General features: G+C 38.2%; 1 long non-coding RNA gene across 1 annotated transcript in view; it reads right to left on the bottom strand.

The window, feature by feature from the left end:
- Nucleotides 1–1,177: 1,177 nt before the first annotated feature.
- LOC106725109 overlaps nucleotides 1,178–15,586 on the bottom strand; it is a 27,369-nt gene continuing 12,960 nt past the window's right edge. The window contains exon 3 of the long non-coding RNA XR_001360981.1: nucleotides 1,178–1,193. This is a non-coding gene — a long non-coding RNA (uncharacterized LOC106725109). The remainder of the gene's footprint in view (nucleotides 1,194–15,586) is intronic.

Raw genomic sequence — 15,586 nt, 5'->3', positions numbered from 1 at the left:
GCCCTCAAGTGGTTTTGAACTGGTTGTGTGTATAAGAATCATTAGGGAGGCTGTTAAACCACAGATTCCCTAGAAATTCTGATTCGGTGTGCCTGGTGGGGGGACCAAGATTCTGTGTTACCAGCAAACTCTCAGGCGATATTGATGCCGTTGGTCTGTGTACCACATTTTTGAGTGGAAAGACCATAGAGAAAGAGGCACCCCTCATCACAACTCCAAAGAGAGAATCACAAAAGAATTCTCTTAGGCAAATGATTTCCATCCTTTAATTATTTTAACAATTAAAAAATAACTGGTCCTACTTTCTAGTTACTGCCCAAAAAGCATGAGCACAGAGCAACCATGTCAGGTTGGAGAAAAAGGCACAGTCCTCCTTAAGAATTTATTTGCAAATAATGTAAGTTGGTAAAAAGCTACTATTGCTTTTCCCTCCTTCCCTGAACTCCCATGATGCCTTCCAGTATTTCACAAAGTCAATCAAACTGAAGAACCAAAAAATTGAGTCTTTAATGAGAGGAAATGAAGAGTTTTGTTACATCCCTTCTGCACCTGATCGTGCTGCTTGGAGGAAGGCAGCTTAATGCTCCAACATAAAAGAGAACCCATGGGTGGAAAGAGTCAAAAGCTTCCTCCTCCACAGAGTCCCATTTTCCATTGGAAGGTAATCAGCATGGGTAGAAAGCAGAGCAGCGTCGGCCCGCTTCGCTGCAGATTTCTCTTGTTGAGCATTAGTGGGTCTATTCAATTCTTTCCATTTCTCTCATGTCACTGACACAGTCTGAGCGTGGGAGAAGGAGTGCAGTGGGTGTTTTCAGGCTCCTGATCACTCTTCTGAATGCTTCCTCGTTTTTGTTGATATTGTAAAATGAGGATCCTGACTTCCATAAAACACAGAAAAACATAAAAGAACGCAGGGGTCCATTCCCCACAGAAAGTCACGGTTAATGCTTCAATTCATTTCTTCCCCGTTTTTAGGTCTGTACAAACACAGAAGTGTTTTTGCAAAATTGGGGCCAAATTTTACAGGTTTGAACCATTGTTTCCTTTTCAATAACATCATAGACATTTTCTCATGATATTAGATACCCCCTAGAAAGCAAGATTTTTACTGCTGTAGATTTTTTAACTTTGTCATTTATAATAATTTATTGAATTGCTTCCTTTATTCCTGGTTTACATTAAAACTGACATTTCTGCCCTGACCGATTTGGCTCAGTGGATAGAGCGTCGGCCTGCGGTCTCAAGGGTCCCGGGTTCGATTCCTGTCAAGGGCATGTACCTTGGTTGCGGGCACATACCCAGTGGGGAGTGTGCAGGAGGCAGCTGATCGATGTTTCTAACTCTCTATTCCTGTCCCTTCCTCTCTGTAAAAAATCAATAAAATATATTTTTTAAAAAAATTTTTTTAAAAAGAAAATCTTAATAGGAAGTAAAGTTTAAAAAAAAAAAACTGACATTTCTGTCTTCCTTTCCCCCTCTCTGCTTCTCCTCTTTTTCTCTCCTCTCCTCTCTTTTTCTCTTCTTTGCATACATTTCTGAGCTTGTGGGAAAATAAGGTTAGAATTAAGGAAAGAACTCAACTTTTGAGAATATTAAAGTACAAGAAACGATGTTTATTCTGGGAATATATGCATATCCCTAATTGCCTGGAGCCTGAGGTTATATTGACCACTCACAAAAAGGACAGGGGGCAAAGACTGGGACCCCAACAAGTGAGAATGCAGAACCAAGCCCCAGAAAATGAGTAGTCACCCATAGGTGACCTTAAAGGTATCAAGTGAACTCAACCTTGGTTCTAAGTACCAAGGAGTTAAGACAAAACAAACTATATATAGGGTGTCCCCCAAAGTGTATACACTCTGGTTTCTGATTGCTCAAATGATGTTTCTTTCTTTTCAGACTTAACCCATGGAATTAATCATTATTCAAAGTACGTATACATTTTTGGGGGACCCCGTGTATATTGCAGCCCTATAGTGCAAAGCCTGTGGAGGTCTATTTCTGCGTACTGAGTGCCTGTAATATTCTGTTTCTTGATTAGACGGTCACCTCCCAGGTATGGTGTGCATAGTTTGTGAAAATATACTGAGCTGTCACTTTTGATCTGTGCACATTTTCTAGTGTCATCTTATACTTTAATAAAAAGCTTACGAAATCATATTTCTTAGACTACTTTACCCAAAACTCATATGGTGAACATTTGCTGTAATTTGTGTGGGGTGGTCAAGTTCCATATCCCTGGAAGAAAAAAATGCAAATTTGCTTTGGAGAAATGTAAATTAAACTCAGAATTTTCACAAATAAATTCTTCGAAGAATTAATAAATACAAGAGGAAGTGAGCCACTAGGGGAGAACAGAAATACTTGTTTTTCAGAATCACACCCATAATGACAGTCAATGCTGAAATTACCAGAGGACGACTATGAAATAAGTGTGATGGGTATGTTTGAAAGTGTGATGAAGTAGGGAATATCAATATTGCACTTATTAGTAAAGATCCAAATGGTAGTTCTAAAAATGTAAAATACATTTTAAATTAGAAAATCAATAGCTTTAAAAAATATGTAATTTTAAATGTCTACTAGACACAAGAAAAAGTGTAAATAAACAAGCGAAATTAATTTTAATAACATTTAACCCAATAAATTAAAAATATTACCATTTCAACATCCAATAAATACAAGATTATTAATGAGATAATTTACACTTTTCATACAAGTCTGTGCAATTTAGAATGTGTTTTATACTAAAAACGTATCAATCTGGAGTAGTCACTCTTAATCCATTCTGTATACACACACTGTATTTACATGTTTCTACTGTATATAGATGGGCATGGGTCCAAGATGAAGCAAAACTGTTTATTTAGATTCCTATGTAATGTTAATTTAATTGAACAGATGCGTTTAATTTATTGAACCATTTTCCTACTGAGAGATATTTTGTTTATTTTTCATATTTCAAATAAGTCTGCAAGGAGCATCATTTATACAAAACCTATTTGCACTGTGTATTTCCGAGGCATAGAGTTTAGATACGGACTTGCTGTGCAATGGATGGTTTTAACAGCAGATTAGGCACAATTGAAGTGCTACTTAGTGAACTGGAAAAGAGATGTGAAAAAAATATCCAGAATGCAGTACAGAGAGATGAGGGAATGGAAGATTAAGACGCATGAAGGACACAGTTACAAGTGTCTAAACAAAGACAAAAGAAAGACGGGGAGTAGAAATGTTTCTAAAGATAATACCTAAGATGTCTCTAGAATTGATAAAAAACACCAGTTTCCAATTAAAAAATCCCAGTGAATCCCAAGAAAAAGCAATGAAAAGAAACAAAATAGATCCAGAGACAGAGAAGCATGGAACAGACTTATGAATCTCAGAGGGAAGGTGGGCGTGGGTGGGTGGGTGAGGAGAGATTAATCAGGGAACTTACATGCTTATATGCACAGCCATGGACACAGACAATAGTGTGCTGAAGGCCTGGGTGTGGGATGGAGGAGTTAGTGGGGGCAAAAAGGGAGGTATCTATAACACTTTTAATAATAAGGATAAATTTAAAAAGAAAAGAAAAAAGAAACTCACCTGGACACATGATAGTGAACTTGTAGTACACTGAAGACAGGACAGAAGATTTTACAATCAGTTATAAAAAATAAATAAATATTAGGCCGACAGTTGGCTTCTGGAACAGCAGTGGAAGGCAGGAGTCAGGGAGGAAGATATAGAAAGTGCTGAGAGAAAATACTTGTCAATCTATGCACACACTTGAGAAAGAGCAAGAGTGAAATAAATTTTCCTACAAAAACTGAGTTTGCAAGCAACAGACCCTCGTGAAGGGAGTGCATCTGGACTGTATTTAGGTGGAAAGAAAATGATCCCAGAAGGTGTGTCTGAAATAAAAATGAAATAAATAAAAATTAAAATAATGAATATGTTGGTAAATCTAAACAAACATTAATTAGATAAATTGGGAGGTTAAAAAAATCAAAATAGACCTGAATTCTGGACAACAACCAAATCTCATTTAAAAGGAGGAGTGACGGGAGCTGTGTTTAAAGTTCATCTCCTGTTTAGGAGAAGTGTTAAGGTATTGACTAACTTTAAACATCTTAACCTAAGAATACAGGTTAAATTTCCAGAGAAATCCCAAAAAGAAACAGTAATTGAATGTGGAACTTCCAAACTAGTAGATGTTAAAAAATGGAATGGGGAATATAAATATCAGTTGAAATGTCTTAGAGAAAAGGCAAACACACACATAAACAAAAAAACAGAATAACTAGGAGGAAAGTAAGCCAAGAAACATAAAAATAAATGTATCATCACTCAAAATTAATAAAGTAAAGAACTAAACTCCCAGAAAAAAGTCAATGTTTTTTTCCCCTTCTAGATAAAAAACAAATAAAATAAATGAATGCTTTTAAAAACATAGAGGTCACTTCTAGATAAAAAAACAAATAAAATAAATGAATGCTTTAAAAAAGATAGAGGTCACAGAAAAGTTGAAAAGTAAAAGCGTAGAACAAGTACATGTCAGATACTAATTTTTAAAAAATTACTAGGGCTATAATAATACAACATAAAATTGAATTAAAGTAAAAAATTATAGAAGAGAAAGAGGACCATTTACATAGTGACAAACATTTTTTTCATCAAGAAGATAGGCTATAAACTTGGATGCATCTAGCAAAATAGGCCTAAAATAAATGAATAAAAAATTTATAAAACTGCTTAGAGGAAGCTAAAAAAGTCCATCAACATATTGGGAGATTTCAACACACCTTTCTAAGTGATTGATACATTAGTCAAGCAAAATTATGGCTGTAGAAGTTCTGAACAACATAATTAACAAGTTTGATACAATAGGTATATGTAAACATTGTTCTTTGCAAGACTAGAAGATTTATGAAAATTAATAATATGCTAGGCCAGAAAGAAAGTCTTAACTCTAAAAGATTTGCAATCTCTCTCTCTCTCTCTCTCTCTCTCTCTCTCTCTCTCTCTCTCCATGTCTTTGGGTGAAGACTTAAACAAAATTTGCAATCATACCCACCACATACTCTAACTTCATAATTAATTTTTATAAAAAGTGACACAAGAAAAAGGGAAAGAGATGTGGAGTGAAAGGTAAGGGTTAATATGTCCAAGACTGGTACCCTGAGTCTGGCCTTCTGAAAAGGAATTGACCTCCTTCAACCCTTTATGGACACTTCAGGGGTCAGCTGAAGGCTTCATCACCAGCCTTCTGATCCTATGAGGAGAGGGCTCTTGAGAGTGGTTCTTAAAAACCCTCAGAACAAATGTGGGAGTTCCTCTCCCAGAATCTGACTTCGGGCATGTCAGATTGCTGTGGACAGCCTCAGAGAGGTGCAGGTACAAAAGGAGGCCCCCTGACCTATTCAGATCCCATCTCAGAGGTTCCTGCATATGAACTCGGTCAGCAGGCTCAATGTATGCCCTTAAATTTACTTGTTTGCACTTCATGGAAAAGAGGGCCTCTCAGACATCAATAGATGGAGTGGAAATTGGCAGAGCCACTCTGGAAAATCAGTGAGCATTGCTAACCCACATGCACAACAGCTGCGTCCAGGAAATTCCACTCCAGAGGAATTTGCACACAGGTACACTGGAGGGGTTCTTGCTCTGACATTTTGTAAGTCAGTGAGGTGGCAACACACAAAAAGATGTCATTTTCAGCTTGTAGAGGAGCAACCGCACAGGCAAACAGAGATCTGGGATGGGCCCTTTTATTGCTCTTCACATTGGTCCCCAGAGAACCAACTTTGGGGCATGACGTTGACAAAATAGCAGCCTCGTATAGAGTCCCTGTAAATAACCAGGCAACATTTTTCTCTGTTGATGTTGTAGTTTCAAATATTTTTGAGAAATGGAAATAAAAAATTAAGGGCACATAAGTACAACCCATTAACTTTATAGAGTGTACAAATTGTGGCCTTTTGGCACCATGGCAACAAACAATTTGCTGAGCTGAATGGCTTTTCAATTTCCAATCATTTGCTTTACTTTTGTGGCTACTCGACCAATATCTTGGGTTTGAGAATTCAGGCTTTGCAACTTTTTAAAAAATTCCAATTATTTTTCTTCAAAATTGTCCTGTGAGGTTATGGCTTAGACCTAATTGGCGCTGATATAGGCATAGTACTTTGGACAGCTTTTTAAAGAATCCTTTAAAAATTTTTCATCAATACAGAAAAAAATTTCAGGATGATAACTTGTCAACAGCAGCATTCTAACAAGTAAACACATACACACATATTTAACTAGATATTAAAATTGGAAAATTAGTAAATCTTTATAGGCGAGTTAGGACTTTACTTTGCTGAAGTGGATGTCTTTACACTTATGTTTATTTATCATAATGTTGTAATAAAATGTATCCTAGTCCTGATCTGAAACTTACTTTTCCTTTACAGCATTTTCCTTTGAGCAATGTACCATATGGAGAAGTAAGAAAACACAGCTTTACCAATTATTTACATTCTTGCGGATGACAATCCCTGAGGGATGCCATAAAACCACACTGACTTTTGGTTCCAAAAAGTCAGCAGGCCATACTCATTTTTATATCAGATATTTATCATTTGGAGCACATTCATCTTCACTGTCTTTTAAATCTTATGCACCTGTTATTGTTCGTAGCATTATGACTGTTCACCAGCATCAATACCACTCCTTTCCCTTGAGGTTGGCATAGCCATGTGACGCTTTAGCCAAAGAAATGTGAGTGAAGTAATATGTGTCATTTTTGGATAGGAGCATTTAATTACTGGGATCAGGAGCCTTGCAGTGTTAACACCCCTTGGTGTATGAGAGCTGCCCTTGAAAGTCACCTTTACCCATAAGTATACTTTTTGAAAGCAAGAGACAAGCTTTTGTTGTGTTAAGTTACTGGGATTTTAGGGATCTTTGTTGCTGCAGGCTAACTTCATCTGTCCTGACTAATGCGCCATCTAGTGTCCTTAAGGGAGAAATGCCTCTACTAATAAAGATATTTTTAAAATTAAATTACTATATGTTTGGGGTAACGTTGGTTAATAAGATTATATGTTTCAAGTGAACAATCTTATAATACAGTATCTGTCTATTGCATTGTGTGCTCACCACCCAGAGTCTAGTCTCTTTCCATTTGGCCCCCTTTACTTCATCCTTCCCAATCTACGTCCCCTCTGGTAACCACCACACTGTTGTCTACGTCTGTGGGTTTGTTTATTTATTGTTTTACATTTTATATCCTATATATGAATGAAATCATATAGTTCTTGACTTTTCCCATATGACTTATTTTTCATGACATGATATTCTCAAGATCCATCCATTGTTGTTGCAAATGTCAGTACTTCAGCCTTTCTTATGGCTGAGTAGTATTCCATGTACATATGTACCACATCTTCTTTATCCAATCTTCCATCAAAGGGCCCTTAGGTTGTTTCCATGTCTTGTCCACCATGAATAATGATGCCATAAATATAGGGGTACACATATCTTTATGAACAAATGTTTTCAAAAAGTTTGGGTCAATACCCAGAAGAGAGATTGCTGGACCATAGGGTAGCTCTATTCTCAAGGCTTTATGTTTTAATGGCCCATTTCATTGACACATATTTTGTTGTTAAAATTAAAATCTAAAGAACTCTATTAACAATCTATCTATTATCCTCTCAGTAATTTAGTCTCAAAATCTTGTCTGTGATTCTTCAATGTTGATCTTCACATTTAATGATTTGATGTCAGTAATGAAAGTGGGAACGCTGGGAAATGAGAGATGGTGCTTCTAATTCCTGTGCCTTACGTTGCAAACAGATGTTTTGGAGCAGGGGTCCTCAAACTACGGCCCGCGGGCCACATGCAAATACAAATATTGTATTTGTTCCCATTTTGTTATTTTTACTTCAAAATAAGATATGTGCAGTGTGCATAGGAATTTGTTCATAGTTTTTTTTTTTTAAACTATAGTCCAGCCCTCCAACGGTCTGAGGGACAGTGAACTGGCCCCCTGTTTAAAAAGTTTGAGGACCCCTGTAATTTGGAGCAATCAGTTTAATAGCTATGTGTCTGTGTTTCTCTGTTTGTTAAATGAATGTTGGCTGTGGCATGTTAAAATTAATTTGCAACTCTAATATTCTATGACTTTTTCAAGTGCTTCTCAAATGAGCGTTTTGGGGGTCACTGCCCGCACCCCCCCCCATCAGCTCATGTTCTGGACTCTCGCCCAATCTGCACCCAGTGAAGAGCTTACCATCATATGTCCTCAAAAGTCATTAATTCTCCTCCACTATATAGGCCAGTTACCAAATGATGCAGGGTTTGTAGAGCTGAATTTTTTAAGCCCCATAAGTTTATTTTCAACTTTCAGACACGTTTGGGAACCATAGCTCTGGGGCGGAAATAATCAATGTCTGCCATTGCTTCCCCAGCATGGTCCTGTAGGAGACATCGATAATCAATTACAAAAGTTTTCCTCTTTGAGTGTGGGTACAACCTCAGAGTCTGTCTCAACACTGAGCTCTAGGAAGTTACTACTAGTCAGTCAGAGATTGCAACATTTGTGTTGAAAAGATTTTGCTGTCCCGGGTGTAATGGATAAAAGTCCACATTTAGCTAATGTGCCAAGTCCTTCACAATCAAGCTATATATTTTCTTCTCAACCACCTCACCCCCACAACCCATTTCATTTTCCACAGGAGAGTTGGTTATGGCTTTATGTTCTCTTTTGTGTGATTCCCTCCATCTAAAATGACTTCAGGGAGAAAAAGCCACACCGGTTCCTCCAGCACAAACTCAAATTTCTATTACACCCAGTGCCTTTTCCAACCACATTAGCTCTCCTTGCTTCTAGGTCTCCTTTAACAAGTTTACTGGTGTTTTCCCCTTTCTGAGTGCCACCCCTACCACTGCAGTTGTCTCTCTAGAACTTATTGGCATAGTACATACATGATGGCATATAGTGATATCAGTTTAGGCAGCATTTTAAAATGAACAAACATTTTCTCAATGACAGCTGCACCCATGGACTGGGATGTGGGAGAATTCATGTGCACAAAGCATTTATTCAGTCTGCTGATATTATCTGGTGCACATAGGAATCGCACCTTGAAAAAAGTCTGTGACCCCCATTTATCTATGACCTCCGTGGAGAAACACTTCATTAAGGAGTTTCTTTCTTAATGGGGTTATATTTCTTTGGGGAAGGAACCACACCTTACATTTTTCTGTACCATGTTCCCTTCCCCAGTCTCCTGGCATCACCCTCAGCAGCCATGTAAGAATAGGCAGGTGCAGAAAAAAATACTTGTTTTTACTAAAACGCTGCTGCTAGCACCCTACTTAGAAATGCTGAGATATGTACCAAATAATTAAGGAGAAATGCAAGGCAAGAAAATTTGTTTTATCTCAGTGCTTCTCAAAGTATGGTCAGTGAGCTGGTGCCAGTCTGTGATGGGAAAAGTACAGACGTTAAGAGTAAACACTTAGAAGCTTCTTACCAACTCTCCTCTGTTTTTCTCTTTCTGAGCATAGTCATTGCCATGTAATTTCCTGGACTATTGAATTTAATAATGAAAATCAGGGCTTGTAGTTTGCGTGCTTTTGCTTATTTTTTATTTCACATTGTTGAGAATCATTGTTATTTTATTTTTACAAAAATCATGCACCCTTGACAGATTGGAAATTGAAAACAAAATAAGTTGATCATTTACTGCACAGCATTTGAAAATGTATCTATCCATCTGTCTATCTAACCTAGCGATCTTGATTTTCTTCCTAGATCACTTTCCTATGTGATTAGAGCTCTAGGCTGGCGTTAAAATCCATATTTTGATTCTTTTTATGGAAACAGGAAAAATTGTATCTTGCAGAAATATCTTAGAGATAATATCAGTTCAATAATTATGCGATGGTTCTTCAGCGTTGAAGTCGGGGAACTGAAAGCACTTCACCTCCCTCCTCAGGGAGTGCCACTGTATTTAGAAACATGAAGAAAATGGAATAGGTGGTGAATCAAAGAACTGACTGTCCTACAGGACTCTTGGATTTCCTGCATTTAGCTAGTTCTAACTTTAAATCATAAATATGATTAAACATGGACTCTGGTCCAAGACGAATGAATAATCACTGTTATATCCTAGTAACAGATGCTATATTGTGCTCAGAAATAGGTTTTCATCCACCTATGCTGTCTACAGAGGCTACCAGATATATTTATACCTCCTATACAGGAGGCATAAAGCGCATTACAGGAACAGTATAATTTTAGAGCTGCTGAGGTCATGTGGGGATTTGGTTCGCCTACATTTTCAATTTTTTATTCACAAGCAATGCCATTGTGAATGAAGTTATAGCATTAAAAGTGTCAGACACTTTAGACTCCATTTCCATATGCCCTATTATATGAAGACCTGCAACTTGAAATTCTCTCCAGATGAATCTGAGAGCAAAATATAGGCTCTCATTCTGAATACATCCCAGAAGGGATTAAATGACCTGATTTCAAGAAAAAAAATGGAGCAGGCTATGTGATGACTAATTTGCCTTCTGGTAAAATAAAAGTGAGTAACAACAATTTTATCCATAAGAGAAGTTTCCCCAAAAGCAGACTTTTCTGCTAAGTCTGGCATATTCTATTTGCAAAACATTTTTAGTGTATCTCATGTCATGTGCCTCTATTTGGAAATTCAGGTTTCTGTCTATGCAGGAGCATACAATTCAACATCTATTTTAAAGTAAAATTAAAGGTTTGAGAAAGGCATTAGAAACATATCATAACAAACATGATTTTCTGGGTGAGTAGTCACTCTGAATCTTTCACCCTCCAGGAGAAGTGTCATAGCTTCCTAGTGAAGGTCATTAGTAGATTTGTATTTAATATCATATGAAAACTATTTGTTTTATTGAATATGCTCCAGTTTAGTAAAGAAATAAAAACAAACAAGTGTGACATCTTTCCCACTAAAAAAAAGTCCTCCATGTATAGATGATTTAGTTAGGAAACTTACTAATTAAAAATAAATATGTGCCTAGATGGTCTCCTCTATATACTCCCATTATCTGGGGCTTCTTAAAGTAAATTTATTAATTCAAAATGTTGAGATGCCTTACTAATGGTTTGTCTCAGTCTAGAAAATGGAATGGAGTGCTAATGAGTCCACATTGAATGGGTTTAAAAATAAATTCTTTGAATCTTTTGATCCAGAAAATGATTCCCAGACTTTCTCCCAGATTAAGAAAATGTATGTCATTACTTCTTAAGCGAGAACTTTGAAGACTGTCATCCCAATACATTCAATAAAATAAAGAAGTAAAAAAAATGAAAGAACTTTGAAGATTGTCATCATTTTTAAAAGTTAAATAGCATCTTTCCAGAAAATGAGACGGGAACACACAAAAATGAGAAGGAACAGACCCAAATAGGGCATTCAGGACACACTACAGTGGGCAATATTATTTCTGAATATATTGAGAAATTATCTCATCCTTCTGGTCCTGGTGTCGGGAATAGGATAGTAACATCTGACAAGCTCACTAAAATCTGGATTTATCATTATGTGAAGTTTTCAAATGCTTTCCAAATTTTTCCTAATTGCACAATCAATGTTTGAAAGTGATCATGATGAAAGACTGAACTTCAGCTGCCCCAAATGCCTTGTCCGTCAGCACCTTCCATATATCTCAAGGTCAAGCAGGGATTTCTAATGTGGCATCTGATGTGACAGAGGAATGAAATGCCAAATTATAAGATAGAGAAGCTGAGGGACTGGCGAGGGAAATTCAAACCCATCAGCATTTTACTTACCCTGTCATGTCACAGGCAGTGAAATGCTTTGAAAGTGATCCTGGTGCAACAATGAGGTTGTGATGGTGTGGAGAAACTGAAGAGATGGCGGAATCCACGGAATGAGAGCTCTCAGTCAGTGTTCCTCAGACATATTGTAAGAGGAATTCAGTGCTGGGTCTTGAGAATGTTGTCACACATGTGGTTATGCCTGGAGAAATATATGTGCTTCCATGCTGCACATCACGGGGAAACATGGAATTAAATATTTTCCACTTAAACTTAAAAACAGAACAGAGCAATTCATGTATACATCTGAAACCATAAGAAGGGTTTTCTATCTTATGGTTGCTTACTTCAGCAGATGCCTTCTTTACCCAGACTTTTAACTGTCTCCCCTCTTCCCTCCTGGAATACTGAATGTATTCTGGTAGAATGTGTGGTCATATCCTAAAAACAAACAAACAAATAAACTCACTTAAAATACCTGGTTGTGTTGTCTATTGGGATAATTGTTCAAATGGAAGAGTTTTAAAATAAAATGTATTTCTCCTTTCACTTTTCTCTTTTCCTTGTCAATTCCTAGGGAGCTATTCCATGAAATCACTAGTTAAAACTGAGAGTAATTTCACCTTTCATTTTAGAACTTCTGAACCAAACATGTATTTTGGTACCAAAATCCCTAAAGTAAAATTCACAAGGATATATCCCAAAAAAGAATAACCAGATGAAAAAAGAGTTGGAGAACAAGGATAGTCCATTTCCAGGTTACCAGTTTCTAAGGCCTAAGGAGCTACAAGGAGATATGAAGGAAGGGGTGCTTTCCCAGGGATGACACCCGTTCAGAGATTCCAAATACACAGTGGAAGTTCCTTCTATGTTGGAACTAAGGATCAAGTATGGACACCTTTATGAAAAAGGCAACATTTTCTTTCTTTGTCTTCAATATTTTTTGCTTTTGGGTTTGTGACTCCTCCTCCCATTTCCTTCTGGAATTCAGCATTCCTTTCCTCCTACTTCCCTCATGCAAATTCCTAAACGTAATTTCTAAAACGCTGCTTAAATCTCTCCTACTCTCATATTCTAGAAAAGAATGGATACTTGTTCAAGTATTTCCTATAGGAGGATAAATGGTTTAACAGGCATCAAAGTCAAAAGCAAAGAAGAGATTGTGGAGTCTGGCATCCGCCATTGGCAGGGAGGGATACAGCTGGGTGAGGACAAGGGGGTTTCACAGTCCCCTTGAGTCAGTAAGCTCTTCTAGTTTTGTTTTTTGTTAATCCTTACCAGAGGATATTTTTTCCTTTGAGAGAGAGAGAAATAAGATGTGAGTGAGAAACATAGACTGATTACCTCCCACAAGCCCTGACCAGGGGGCTGGGAGTGAACCTGCAACCCAGGCATATGCCCTTGACTTGAAATCGAACCCTTGACCCTTTCTTGCTCGGGCTGACACTCTAACCATTGAGCACACTGGCCAGGGCTCTCTTCTAGTTTTGATTTAGAGTTTTTCTACTAGATGTTATCACTAGCACTGGCTAAAAGAAATAACCTAGTTCACACAGCTTTAGAATAGTATACATTACTATTCCCATCAACCCACTTAAATGGCTTTTAAAAAACTGAGCATAGAGGGAAGAAAAGGAAAGTGGAAATCAGAAGTTTTAGAGTTTCTACTCTGTGCAAGGCCTCCTACACATTAGCTCACTTAAGGTTCATTAAAACTTTATAAAAACAACAGCAACCATTATTAATTGATCTTCTCCTATATGACAGTTAATTTCCAGTTTATTGCTTTATTTAATTCTCATATCAAGCCTGTGAAATTGGTATCATTAGTACCGCTGTTTTCCTGATGAGGAAATTCAGGCTCAGAATAGTAACCTGTTCAGATATAAATATAGAGCTGGGATTATGGGTCCATTTGCATTTTTCATAGGATCAAACAATAGACAATGGTTATGCAGATTGGAAGTGGCTAAGCTGAGAAGTGAACTAAGGTTTTTAGGGACCCCAAGCCAAAGGCAATGCTATTTTGGTTATATTGAGTATGAATGTGTGTGTCTGAGTTTGTGTGTGTGTGTGTGCGTGTGTATGTATATGTGTGTGTATGTGTTAAATACCTCTTTTTTCAATCCTTTCTGACTTTCTAAATTCTCAGTCTTTTAGTCTGAACTAATAAATTAGTAATATGCTAATCAGACCGGGTGGACCGGACATCTTCCAGATGTCCAACTTCCTTCTGGACATAGCCATGGTGGCGGGGGCAGGGGTGAGGCAGAGGCTCTTAGGGGTAATCAGGCTGGCAGGGGAGCAAGCAGTTAGGGGTGAACAGGCTGGTGGGAGAGCAAGCAGTTAGGGGTGAGATCAGGCCAGCATGGGGGAGAAAGCAGTGAGGGGGCAATCAGGTTGGCAGGGGAGGGCAGTTAGGGGGCGATCAGGCAGGCAGACAGGCGAGCGATTAGGAGCCAGTGGTCCTGGATTACGAGAGGGATGTCCAACTGCTGGTTTAGGCCCAATCCCTGCAGAACATCCCCCGAGGGGTCCCGGATTGGAGAGGGTGCAGGCAGGGCTTAGGGACACCCCCTCACCCCTGTGCATGAATTTCATACACCAAGCCTCTAGTAGAGAAATAAAAGAATCAAAGAAAGGAAGGAAGGAAGGCATGAGAGCAAATATTTTCACAGACCATTAATATATAAGAGAATTAAACATAAGCAGCTTGGATAAAGAATGATCAATAATACTTATCTATGGAATGTTGACTAAGTACTAGCCATTGCATTAAATTTGATGGATTTTCACACTTAAGCCTCCAACAATTCTATGAAATAGATCTTATTGCCTCCACTTAACAAATGAAAACAATATGATACTGTTAGCAGTGAAACTGCAACCAGAATGTTACCAGTGATTGGACCTCGGTTCAGTAACCTTGGTACTTGAGTTTTGGCTAAGAAAGAATTCAGAGTTAAGACTCAAATACAATCAAAAGTTTATTTAGCAGTAGAATAAACCATGGAAGACATGAGCCAGCTGGGCTGCATGGGCTCAGGAAACAATTTACAGAGACAAAAGAAGGGCCCTTGAAACTTAGGAGAAAGAAAGCAAGGATACATGTCCCTGGGGGAGAAGGAGGGTAGGGAAAGGCATGGGTGCAGAAGGGAGGAAGTGAGGGAGGGAAAAGGAGAGGGAGAAGGGGGAGGAGAGGAAAAAAGGGAGAGAGAGAGAGAGATGCACTGAATCCTTGGTCTTGAGGTGTTTTATCTGGAGATCTTAGGGGAGGATTTTAATAGAATATTCATTAGCTTTCCAGGTGTGTCCTCTCAGCATTGTGGCCTACACTGATTGATCAACGCCTGGGGAAGTGGTCATTAGTCATCTCAGCTGGTCCTGATGTTAGTCATGACATCACTCTGCTTGGTCTTACTGCTTTTCTGTGCTTGGAGCTGAAACACAACTGAGGCCTACATGTTATCTCTAGTTTGATCTAAACTCTGCCTCTGTGGTCAACAAACCCGATGCTTTGTTCCTAGGATTGTTTGATGTAGGTCAGAACCTCATTGTTTTGAGGGCTTAATGTTTAAAAGAGTGGTCATGCAGCCCTAACCGGTTTGGCTCAGCGGATAGAGCGTCGCCCTGCGGACTCAAGGGTCCCAGGTTTGATTCCGGTCAAGGGCATGTACCTAGGTTGTGGGCACAACTCCAGTAGAGGGCATGCAAGAGGCAGCTGATCGATGTTTCTAACTCCCTATCCCTTTCCCCTACTCTCTGTAAAAAATCAATTATATA

The sequence above is a fragment of the Myotis brandtii genome, unplaced genomic scaffold (assembly GCF_000412655.1).
Source record: "Myotis brandtii unplaced genomic scaffold, ASM41265v1 scaffold137, whole genome shotgun sequence".
Lineage (NCBI taxonomy): Eukaryota > Metazoa > Chordata > Mammalia > Chiroptera > Vespertilionidae > Myotis > Myotis brandtii.
The sequence above is the reverse complement of the archived record's forward strand: the minus strand, read 5'-3'. Positions and strand labels throughout refer to the sequence as shown.